The sequence below is a fragment of the Mesoplodon bidens genome (assembly GCF_964165515.1).
Source record: "Mesoplodon bidens genome assembly, chromosome: 4".
Lineage (NCBI taxonomy): Eukaryota > Metazoa > Chordata > Mammalia > Artiodactyla > Ziphiidae > Mesoplodon > Mesoplodon bidens.
This window is the reverse complement of record NC_138160.1, coordinates 164,524,869-164,537,369: the sequence shown is the minus strand read 5'-3', so window position 1 is coordinate 164,537,369 and position 12,501 is coordinate 164,524,869.

Sequence of the window (12,501 nt, the reverse complement as noted above, 5' to 3'; positions counted from 1 at the left end):
GCATATAAATATTCAGGTTCTGTGGAATCAAAGACGAACTTGATATTTTGGGGGGGAAACTTAGAGCTGTGAATGATAATAGGATTGTGTACTTGATTTGAAAATGTGAGGGAAAAGATAGAAAGATGTCTTTGATGCATCTATAAAGACATACATTTCCTAGCCTAAGGACTGTTTTCCAAGACAGTTTTATGGGGATTTTTTAGAGCTAAGTATGAAATATTCAATTATATGCGTACTTTTGGGAAGATTGTTGGGAGCAATTTGTTATTTCTTCTTATTCAATACACATCTTTGATTATTTACAACAAAGAGGAATTTTTTTGTTTTTTTGGTCCTTTTTTTTTCTTTAGTCCCTTCTTTTGAATGTCTGCCTGTGTGGTCAGTTATGATCTCATACAACAAAATAGATATTTGAAAGCTGGAGAGATTTTTGAGATTATTCTATTCAGCTCACTTTACAGGTGGAATGTTTGGATGAAGCAGAGATAAAAGATTTGTCTAAGGATTCACAGCTGGCCAGTGAAACCGCAGGCTCTGGAACTACACATTCTGACTTCCAATTCATTGATCTCCAAAATAAATCTCATTTGTTCTATGGCTAAATTGCTTCAAAGGCATACTAATTATTTTCAAAATAATTGAGGTTGCCTGTTTGTTTGCTTAAGCTTAAAACTGAAGGTTCTTGTCCATCAAATGTCAGGTGGAGTTCAACAGTCATTTACTCAGCATCTCCTGTGTGATAGGCCCTGAGCCAGGTACTGGAAAAAGCAAAATGCTTGAAAAGGGAGCTCTTGATTTCAAAGTCTTAGTGAGGCAGACAGGCTCAGGTAAAAATCAAATTACAATATAGTGTAAAGTGTAAATGCTAGAAACTTCATGCTGTTTGTGCATGCATTCAAGGGAGGGAAAGCTTATCTCTGGGCAAGATCAAAAACTGTTTCAGGAAGAAGATAATTCTTGTCTGTGTGAGGTATTGAAGATAAAATAGGTGTTTTCCTGGCAAAAAAAGGGAGGGGGGCTTCCCTGTTGGCGCAGTGGTTGAGAGTCCGCCTGCCAATGCAGGGGACGCGGGTTCGTGCCCCGGTCCGGGAAGATCCCACATGCCACGGAGCAGCTGGGCCCGTGAACCATGGCCGCTGAGTCTGCGCGTGCTGAGCCTGTGCTCTGCAGCGGAAAGGAAGGGGGGAATTCAAGGTGGAAAAGGAAAACTGAATGTGCAATTATCCAGAGATGTGAAAAATTACAATGTGTTCAGAACACTCAGCTGTGCAGGAGATATGGGGACAAGGGTGCACGTGGTGGGAGATGGGGCTGAAGAGGAAGACAGCAGCCAGCTCCCTCACAGTCTGGCTAAGGAAGTTGGCAAAGCCAGAGCCAGGTTTATGCAGATGTGAAGCATCTGCATCCTTTAGGTCTGATTTGTGTTTTAGAAATACTGTTTGGAGGACAGTAAAGAGGACTGGTTAAAGGGGGCAGGGGTAGGACTGGAGACAGAGGGCATAGGCCATCTCCTTGGCCCAGGAAAGAGTGACAAGGGCCTGAAGTATGACAAAGTGCGATTGTTTGTTAGAGAGGATTTGGTAGACTGAGGAATTGTGAGGGAGGAAGAAAAGGCTGTCCTGGAGATTGAAGTGTCAAGTGTAACTTCCAGAGTTTTGGCGTCTATTTTTGACGTGTGATATAAAGGGACTTTGAGGTGAGGAAGAGGGGTAAGAACACAGTGAGCTCAGTTTTGAATATGTTGTGTTTGAGGTCACATCATTCATCCATGTGGTCATTGTGACTACTACCCAGTGGGATGTACAGTTCTGGTTTTTGGATGAGAAATCCAAGTCGGTGGTGAAGGGATCACCAGTGTGTACAAGTCACTTAAGCTTGTGAGAGATTGTGAGCATCCCGAGAGTGCATAGAGAGGTAGCAGAAAAGAAGGACACAGATGGAACTCTCAGTGCCACCAGTATTTCTGAGACATTTAAATGAAGAGCCACAGGTGTAGAAGCTGGCTAAGCGATGGAGAGCCGGCAGACTGAGATTTTAGAAAATGAGGGCAGAATGTTTCAATGAACCAGAAGCCTAAGGTCATGGTAAGATGTGTGCTGAAAAGTGTCCACTTGACTTGTCCACTAGTGCAATACTGGTGACTTCAGCAGAGGCAGTTCCGGGTATGGTGGGGCAGAGATCTATTCCAGAGGCAAGAGAGGATATGGGCAAAACCAAGTACAGTTGACCCTGGAAAAAATGATGAGGTTAGGGATGCCAACACCCTCACAATTAAGAATCAGAATATCACTTTAGAGTTGGCCTTCCAAATCCACCGTGCCGCATCCTGGTATTCAACCAACTGCAAATCATGTAACACAGTAGTATTTATTGAAAAAATATCTGTTTATAAGTGGACCCACCCATGCAGTTCACACCCATGTTGTTCAAGGGTCAACTGTACAGACAGTGACAAAGTGGTGATGGTCAGAGAAAGTCCAGGGGTCAAGGAATAGAATTGGGGTGGACAGGTTGGAGCAGTTTTAGAGACTGATGGGGAAGAAGACTCTAGAATGGGAGAGACTGGACCTAGAGGTGAGGGGGCAAATTAAAGGATAATGTTACTGGATACCGTGGTCCCAGCACAGAGGGAAAGCCGCCTTTGACAAGGAGGAGGGAGAGTTCACACTCTGAAACTACAGAGGAGGAGAGTGTGATGTAGACTTGCTTGAGGGAGAAGACATGACGTGGAGAACCCTCCCAAACTGCATTATTTGGAGTATAAATCCTGACTTACTGGCTGTGTGTCCTTTGCAAGTTTTATTATCTCTCTTTTCTTCAGTTTTCTCATCTGTAAAATCGTGACACTAATTATCTAAACCTTATTGAGTTATGTGGATTAAATGAGATAAAGCCTATACAATTCTCAGTTCACTACCTAACACAATGTAAGTGCTTGAAAATGGTGGCTCTGATGAAGGGCCAGCTGGAGAGCTTTCATCCCTACATCCTTCCTGACTTTTTTCATTCCCTTCTGCAGAGGTAGCTTCTCTCCATTCCCTTTTCCTTCCTCCACCTTACAGCCCTACCCTGGCATCTTCCTCGTCCAAAACAGAGGTCACTCTTTAGAGTCGGAAGTCAATTTATTATGAATGGCCTCTTGTTCTTCTGTATTTAAGATTGTACATGGTTCAAAGGGAAAGCACAACTAGTCTATCATTATCAAGCTGCCTCTTTTTTTCCTAGTTCGTTCACTCAGCTTGTTTGCAGGAAGCAACTGTAAGCCAGGCAGAGTATGTATCACAGTGTAAAGACAGACCTGCCCATTTCAGGGGAGCAAAGAGAATTGCTGGAGGCAAAACAGTAGTTATTTGCCCAGACACTGAGATCTGGACACAAGGAATTCGGTCTGCGCTTTCCAACACTGATGGTTGCTGGGCTCTTCATTTGTGCCTTGAGGAGAATGAGTGATGACAGGGGGATGAGCGGAGAGAGTAACCTGTACTCATCTTCTCTGATCAGTTTCTCTTAGACTGAAAGATCAGTTGTCTTCAATATGATGCTCAACCACATTTCTTAGTCCCTGTCTCAAAATTTGTCAAATGTTCCTTAAGACATTCCAATATAGCCACTTACTTGTGAGCACACAGAGCAAAAAGGTAAGTAATCAAGAACTCACTGGAAAAAAAAGGCAAAAGGGTCTCCTTCCAAATCATAGTCACGTTGAGAATAACCATGTGTGAACCCCTGTCACTTGTCTCCCTGCCCAGTCTCCTATACACGAACACTCTAAGAGGTATAATGAGAATTTTTCCCCAAATATTTTGTTTATTTCCATGGTGAAAAAGAATCGTGTGATTTATTAGTCCATTGAAAACCCATTAAAGAGCTACTTGCCTTGATTAAATGGCACCATTTTAAAGGTTAATCAGTGTCATTTTTTTATATTTAAAACTTAAAGGTACAGTGCTTCTTACATACTGAAAATTACCACCAAAAAATGGAATGAGAGCAGTCGTTGAAATGCATACTTACTAAAAGTGTGGAATAAATAGTGTGAATCATTTCTTGGTCAGAGCCTATGGGTCAGTACACTACTAATAATACACATTTTTCTTACTTCTAGTAACTCCAAGGTCAGTATGAGTGTCCCTATTTATAGTTTTCTCCATGCATCTCTGTACTAAGCAGGCTGAAGAATTTCCCCTTTTTCTCTGTCCTTTGATTTCCAACAAACTGCGTTGGTAGATCTCTTGCCACCAACGTGGAAAACTGTGCCCTAGACTAATGGAGAAATACTCTGGTTTTCTTTATGTAGCTTTTTATTACAATTTGCTTTACTCTCATGTATTTTCTTAATTTTTATATTATATTTAATATCTAAATATTCTTCTCATATGTAGGGTTGAATCATCACAGATAAAAGTCATCTTTGACCTTCCTCCCACATCTGGTCCCCTCCCAGATTCTCTAATCAGCTTGACATAGGTAATCATTCTACTTTTTTTAACATCAAAACATCATTCTGTAGGTGTTCATCTGTACCTGGCATATTTCAACCTCTGTTATGTCCTAGAGATAGCTTATTTTGCTTTCTTAATTTATCTTGTGAGACTTACAAAAAAAATGTTCAAATGAGTTTTGGAACTATTGAAAAGGAGAAACCCTTCACATGTAAATCAATTATGAGTAGGTATTAGAAGGTAAATCCTTTAACTATTTAAGGAAGCTTCTTGGCTTTATTAGGTGATAAGAGAGAGGCTAGTTTATATTATCTCTTGAGATCTTGACAGTCTCCCATCCTGAGATTCTGTTTTGAAGACTTTTCCCCATTTGTCTATATAGAGTGTGGTTTCCTTGCTGATGACTCTCATCATAGTAAGTCTTTAGTTGTGAGAACTAAATGGTGATGTTCCTTATGTGACTGCCTGGTTTTTGCTTTCCAGTGAATTCCTGCATCAGGGAACAAGCATCCTCTTTTAATATGATGCAAGCACACTAGTGTTGGTTAACTTATCTGTGCTTCATCGCTAGAGAGAGAAAGAAGAAAGACCCTATAGCAAAAGCCTGTACACAGCATGCTCTTTTTTGTGTAAAACATATTGAAGAAGCAATACCACTTTGATAGTGCTATGCTCAATGGCTTTGCCACAGATAGAAGAATTCAATAAGAAAAAAATTCTAGATGAATTTAATCTGCATTCATGAATAATTATTTGGCTATGATTTCCTTATTTACCAAGTAATTATGGTTTTAAAATCTGTTTGGGTTAGCATTTAGCATTTCTCCATCCAAGGGAATCATAACATTGATGGAATATCTATCAGCCCATTCTTATGAGCTAAAGTAATTAAAAAAATTCTTTATTATTCTCTGTATGATAGTAACCTATAATAAATTTGGAATGAGTTGCTCAAATATTGACTATCAAAGCAATGTACTTCTGCTTCACTGAATAAAGGTGGGGGGGAAGAATTTGAAGGACTTTAGGCTTTAATGACACTCATGATTTCAGAATCACCCATACACTGGAAAAGAAATGGATGAGGTTTAGTCACACCACACATACACAGGACCAACCACACATACACAGGACCAACCACACAATTATATGCAATGTGATGCCAATATTCATCAGACCTACAGAAATGAAGTTAGAATCTGAACTTCAGAAGCGTGAAATGTTAGGGCTGTTATATGGTAAGTTATGATTCGGTACTTTCTTTTGATTAAGTTAAATCAGGAAATACACCCTTTTAAAAATGTGCCCCATCTCATTACTCTATATAAACGAGCAGCCATTATAAAATTATTGCTGCTAAACAAAAACACCTATTTGGGTTATTTTCTATCTTGAGTTACTTTCTAAATTAGGTATAATACTACAAGAAATTTAAAAAAAATCTTCCAACAAAGTGAGGGCATTGGACAAGAATATGTCTCAGGTCTGACTGCTACCATTGTATAGTAATTCTAAGATAGCTATCATGCCAACAAAGATTCTTTGATTTGTTTCCCTTTGAAAATGTTATTTGTAGCTATTTAAAATTTGCAAGTGAGGATGGTGGAGCAGAGATAGGGGTTCTCAGCAGGTACTGGGAGAACAGTGTACTTTTTTTTTTAAATAAGAACCACAATGTTGAAACTACGTAATTACATAGTAACTGTTGACCTTGTAATTACACTGTAAGTACCTGTAGTGACAAGATAAATGCATGGTTATTTCAGTCTTTTAAGCTATAGGGCTATCATGCGACCCTAACAATGTAAGCTACATAGTAATTTATTTGTAGAGTAAATAGTGCTTACCCACAAGTAATACCCACACATGTGCAGTGCTTGCTACACAGAGCCATAGAAACATGGTAAATCCGTGCCCTCTAGATACTTTTATTAAAATGACACACAAGCCACATGCATGTATATCACTAGGATTACTTAATTTATTTGTGGACCATTTGGAGGTCTTCAGCACTACCTTTTTCCCTAAAATGTACTTGTCTCTACATAAATAGAGTGAGCTCTTTTTATTGATAATTCTTTTTTTTTTGTTACAATAGCATGTAATTTTATGGTTTGTTGACCGAGAGTCCTCTTACTTTTACAGGTTTCCTTCACTTAAAATAAAGGCACTTTCACAAAAAAATGCACATGCATCAAACAATGTTTTAACAAGTTTTAAGTGATCATCTTTATATGACTGTGCAGTAGAAATAGTAGTTGTGAAGAATTTTCTAAATCATACATGCTTTTGTAATGTAAACAATAATCGTTTGTGCTACAGTTTATTGAATGCATATTAAGCCCTAGGACATCATGAGAATTTTGCCATGCCTAACCAAGTTCGGATTTCAACATACTGAACGTTTTTTGGCAATTTGATAAGCACTAAGAAGACAGATGACTTCTTTTTCAGTCATTTATTCATTCAAAATGTTTGTTTTCAGTCTCTCCATTGTACCAGATACTGTGCTATGTAGTCTTTAGAGACTAAGTATAATGTGAGAGAAAATTGAACCACTTATTTCAAATCTATTGTATAAAAATTGTAGTGAGCATAAAATACGATGGGAATCAGTGGATGTTATCCAGTCATAAGGGCAAAGGAGGGCTTGTGATGGAGAAGGGTGTTCCGGCTGAGGGGACAGCATGGTACAAATACCCAGAGACCAAGGAGAAATGACAGGGGAAATTAGAAGCCTCTGTGTCTGGGACTTGGAGTTTGAGAGTCTGAGCTTGTGGAGAAAAGACCCCAAAAGACAAGCTCTGTTCCTCGAACAACCTTATAGTGGGGAGTCAGGATTTCCTCATGGGGTCAGAGAACATTAAAGAAGGTAAACAGAAGAATGTAAAGAGAACATAACACCTAGAACATCAGAGGCCCCTCCCCTATTCTGTCTGCATAGTTCTTCACTCTGGAGTGTTTAGCGTCACCACCCTTAGTGAATATTATACATTTGTCCAGGTCCAGTGTAAATGCAAGGTGGGTCAACTGATGGCACTGGAAGAACCAGTCTGGAACTATTAACTGGCCAAGGTCTAGTCAAGATGCTTATCATTGGACCCTGAATTTGATGTATGGCACACTAGTGTTTATAAGTTCTGTGGGTGGGAGTTTGACAGCCTGAAGGTGGTTTCAGCTCATGAGACATACTTCAGTCTTCCCTTGTCTAAAGCATTGAATCATTCAATAAATAAGCCACTGGCATTTTTTCCCCTGTGGCCTCTCTGTTGATCCTCTAACCAACACTCAGTTTTCACATGTCATATTTGTTCCTTTTTTTGACAAGGGTTTGTGAGTGAACCTCCCTAGGAGAGACTATATATGTGTACCACTCCGAAGGGCTTATGGAAAGCTAAATTGGGACTGTTTTTCTTAGCACATCAGTGTATGATCATGAGAAAAGAAAAAAAAAAAGCAAAAGGCAAACTTTTGTTTGGATTCAAATGTTATCTTTGCCTGTGCCGCATTTATTTTTACTTCCTCTCTGACAAGGAATGTTAACTTTCCAGGAAAACTCAACTTCTCTAAGAGAACAGCCAACACAAACAATTTTTGTTAAGGTGTGATTTTCCTTGAGGCTGTGATTTTATCATTTGGAGCGAATGGTGGGTTAGAAGAAAAGAAAGCTTGGAGTGTACATTTCCTTTACTGGGACATCAGCTGGAATCATGCTTTGGATATTGTGACTCTAGTTTTCCAGTCCTTTGCCTCTCAGGAGACCCCGATGTGAAACAAAATGGAAAACTCTATTCACATTTTCTTTGGGTCAGATCTCCAGGGGACCTGAGGAAGGTGAAAGTAACTTCTGCTTGCTCATGACATACTCTAGACAGACATGTTCCCTGAACATATTTGCATGGTCAGCTTTTGATATTGGGGCAAGGTGGATTTTCTGAAATGAAAGCAGCATTTTCCTTTCTTAAAAGGCAAAAAAAAAAAAAAAAAAACCCCACTCTATTTGGATAGGATGTTCTCAGAACAGTTTTTTATATAAAATATTCAGCTATACAAAGATCTGAATTCCTTAATTTTTGCCCATGTCTCTTCTGTATTGCAGATCAAAGATAATATATATGTATTTCTATTTTTTCAATTCATTTAAAGCTTAAGTAGATTTCTCTATTCCTTCTATGTGTTATTAAGAGAGACCCGTATTCACTTGCAGGATTTCTTGGTGCTTTTGAATTTGAATGAATATCTTCTGCTTATAATATTTATATATGTTTTACAATTTGTAGCATAAACAGTTGGCAGGTAAAGCCATTCATGTCCTCCTTTTATTATGACAAAAGATTAAGCTCATTTATATATGGTGTTTCACAGTTTAACCCCATCTTACTAGTTCTTTTATAATCATAAACTGTATCAATGATTGTTATTTAGAAAATAGGTAAAGTAGAAAGGGTGGAGAATAGCTCAAGAATATAATCTCACTAATATTTATAATTATGTGACATCTTGAATTCTACCTAATACTTGAGCTTTACTTTTTCCTTGAACTTTTACTATTAATGATATTCAGGCTGAAAAAAAAAAAAGGGTTGAAATGCCAACATCATATTGGAAGACAAATTTACATTTCATTCCCAACACTGTAATTTAATAAAAGTTTTATGGGGCTATGGGTACTTAATTATGCTTGAAGCAGAGCTGAAATTTAACTTTGTTCCACATACAGAGAGGATTTGGTGGTGCTTTATTTTAAAAAGATCCTTTGAAAGAGCGTTGTACTATGTGATACACCAAATAGGCTGCTTTTAAAAGACACTTTGGAAAATAATGAATTACTTAAATTGTATTTCATTTCTGTTGCAGAGAATAAACTCTTATAATTCACTTAAAGTGATTTAATATATGAGGCTACTGGATTATCATGCCTTAAAATATTCATTCCTCTTCGAACTGCAACTCTGTTGATGTTACTATGATATATAGACTGTGTATGCAGCTTTTACACTTGTAAGCCAAGACATGAATTTTCTGAAAAAATTTTTAAGTCAACATTATTTAATTATTGGGGGCACCCTTGGAGATAGGTTTTATCCCTCCTTCCCTCTTCTAATATCTAATCAACAGTCCTATTGATTAGATCCTTTTAAAACTCAGTGAGAATCATGTTATCCTCTTCTGCTTAAAATTGTTCAAAGCCTTCTTCCCCAGTGTTGACAAAATCTAGTCCAAACTGCCACTTACAGTTCTCCAGTCTGGCTTCTCCCTACTTTTATTTGCATCCCTCATATCCCGGCCAAACTCCAGTCCTCAGAACAGGACCCTCTCTGCACTCCTGTCACTTCATGCTGTTCCCTCTAGTAGGATTCTTCCGCTTCTCCCATTTCCACCTGGTGATTTTTTTCATCTTTTCAGACTTGGCCCATATGCTGCTTCTTTCTCAGACAGAAGTTTTTTTTCCAACATTGGCTTCCTGTACTATATTCTTTATTTTCCTTTACATTTAGACTTACAAAAGAATTTTTTTTTCTTATACATATGACATCTCCGTGTTAACTTCCAAGATCCTTGTCAGAAGACTACACATCTCACGCATGCCTTGAAGCACTTGTACAGTGTCTTCTACATAGAAGCTACTTCATCATTGTTTGTGGAATGAATACATTCAATTTCGGAGCAGATGTTTGTAGGTGTTAAAAGCGACTGAGTGGCCACACCTCTTTTCCTTTGAATAAATTTTACTTAAGGTCTCCATTTAAACTGATAATAATGTCAAAACTACCACTATAAACTATTACCCTTATCTACGCATGAAGTCTTCCACCATTAGAAATTCCTGATTGGTTGCAAGTGTCAATTTTTCCATCCACTTTACAACAGAGTATCTTTTATGTTGACCACCTCATCATTTTGTAGGGTTGCATGACTAACATAGGTATTCCCAGGCATAGCTATTTTGAGAGTGAGGGATTTTTTTAATTCATAAACTTTATTTTTAAGAGCAATTTTAGGTTCACAACAAAATTGAAAGAGTTCCCATAAATCCCTTGTCCTTATGCGCACACAGTCCCCTTCGCTAACAACTTACCACACCCGAATGGTGTATTTTTTACAATCCATGAACCTAAACTGACATTTCATTACCACTCAAAGTCCATAGTTTACACTAGGGTTCACTTTTGGTATTAGACTTTCTGTGCATTTCCACAAATGTATAATGACACATATGCACCACTATTATATCATATAGAATAGTTTCACTGCCTTAAAACTACTCTATGTTCTGCCTATTCATCTTTTTCTCCTCACTAACTGCCGGCAACCACTAATGTTTTTACTGTCTCCATAATTTTGCCTTTTCCAGAATGCCTTATAGTTGGAATCATACAGTTTGAAGCTTTTTCAGATTGGCTTCTTTCACTTAGTAATATGGATATAAGAATCCTCCATTTCTTCTCATGGCTTGATAGCTCATATGTTTTTAGTGCTGAGTAAAATTTCATCGTTAGGATGTACCACAGTTTATCCACTCATCTACTGAAGAACAGCTTGGTTGCTTCCAAGTTTTGTCAATTATAAATAAAGCAGATATAAACATTCATGTGCAGGTTTCTGTGTGGACATAAGTTTTTGGTTCATTGGGGTAGATACCGTGGAGTGTGAATGTCAGATCTTATGGTAAGCATGTATTTAGTTTTGTAAGAAACTGACAAACTGTCTTCCAAAGTGGTTGTATCATCTTGCTTTCACACCAGCAAATGAATTACATTTCCTGTTGCTCCACATTCTCACCAGCATTTGATATTGTCAGTGTTTTGGATTCGGGCCATCCTAGTAGGTGCATAGTGGTATTGTTTTCATTTGCAATTCCCTAATGACATGTGATATGGAATATCTTTTCATATGCTTACTTGCTGTCTGTATATAGTCTTTGGTGACATATCTGTTCAGGCCTTTTGCCCTTTTTAAAAAACAGATTTGTTAATTTTGTTATTGTTGAGTTTTAAGACTTCTTTGTATATTTTGAATAACAGCCTTTTATCAGATGTGTCTTTTGCAAATACCTTCTCCCAGTCTGTGACTTGTCTTATCATTCTCTTCACATTTCTTTCACAGAGCAGGAGTTTTTAATTTTTTTTTTTTTTTTTTTTTTTTTGCGGTACACGGGCCTCTCACTGTTGTGGCCTCTCCCGTTGCGGAGCACAGGCTCCGGATGCGCAGGCTCAGTGGCCATGGCTCACGGGCCCAGCCGCTCCGTGGCATGTGGGATCTTCCCAGACCGGGGCACAAACCCGTGTCCCCTGCATCGGCAGGTGGACTCTCAACCACTGCGCCACCAGGGAAGCCCAGGAGTTTTTAATTTTAATGAAGTCCAGCTTATCAGTTATTTCTTTCATGGATCATGCCTTTGGTGTTGTATCTGAAATTTCACACCCATATCCAATGTCATCTAGGTTTACTCTATGTTACCTTGTAGGAACTTTATAGTTTTATGTTTACCTTTAGGTCTGCGTTAATTTTGAGTTAATCTTTGAAGGGAGTAAGATCTGAGTCTAGATGTATTTTTGCATGTCATGTCCAGTTGTTCTAGCACCAGTTGTTGAAGAGACTATCTTTGCTCCATTATTATCCCTTCATGAATAGTGTGAACTTTATAACAAAATATCCCTAATTCCTCCCTCCAGTTTCTTACATCATTGCTATTATTCATTTCACTTATATATAGCTTACCTAAGGGTCTAGAATTCTAGATTGGTAGGGTTTTTTCCTCTCAAAACATTGAGTGTTTTACTCCCTTATCTTCATGCTTGCATGATTTCTGCAGAGAAGTTGGATGTAATTCTTATTTTGCTCCTCTGTAGGTAAAGTGTTTTTTTTCCTCTAGCTTCTTTCAAGATGTTTTCTTTATCTTTGATTTTCTGAAGTTTGAACATTATCTAATTTTAGTTTGTTAGGCATTTATTCTGTTTGGTGTTCTCTCATTTTCCTGGATCTGTGGTTTGGTATCAACACTAATTTGGGGGAAATTCTCAGTTATTGTTGCTTCAGGTATTGCTTTTGTTGC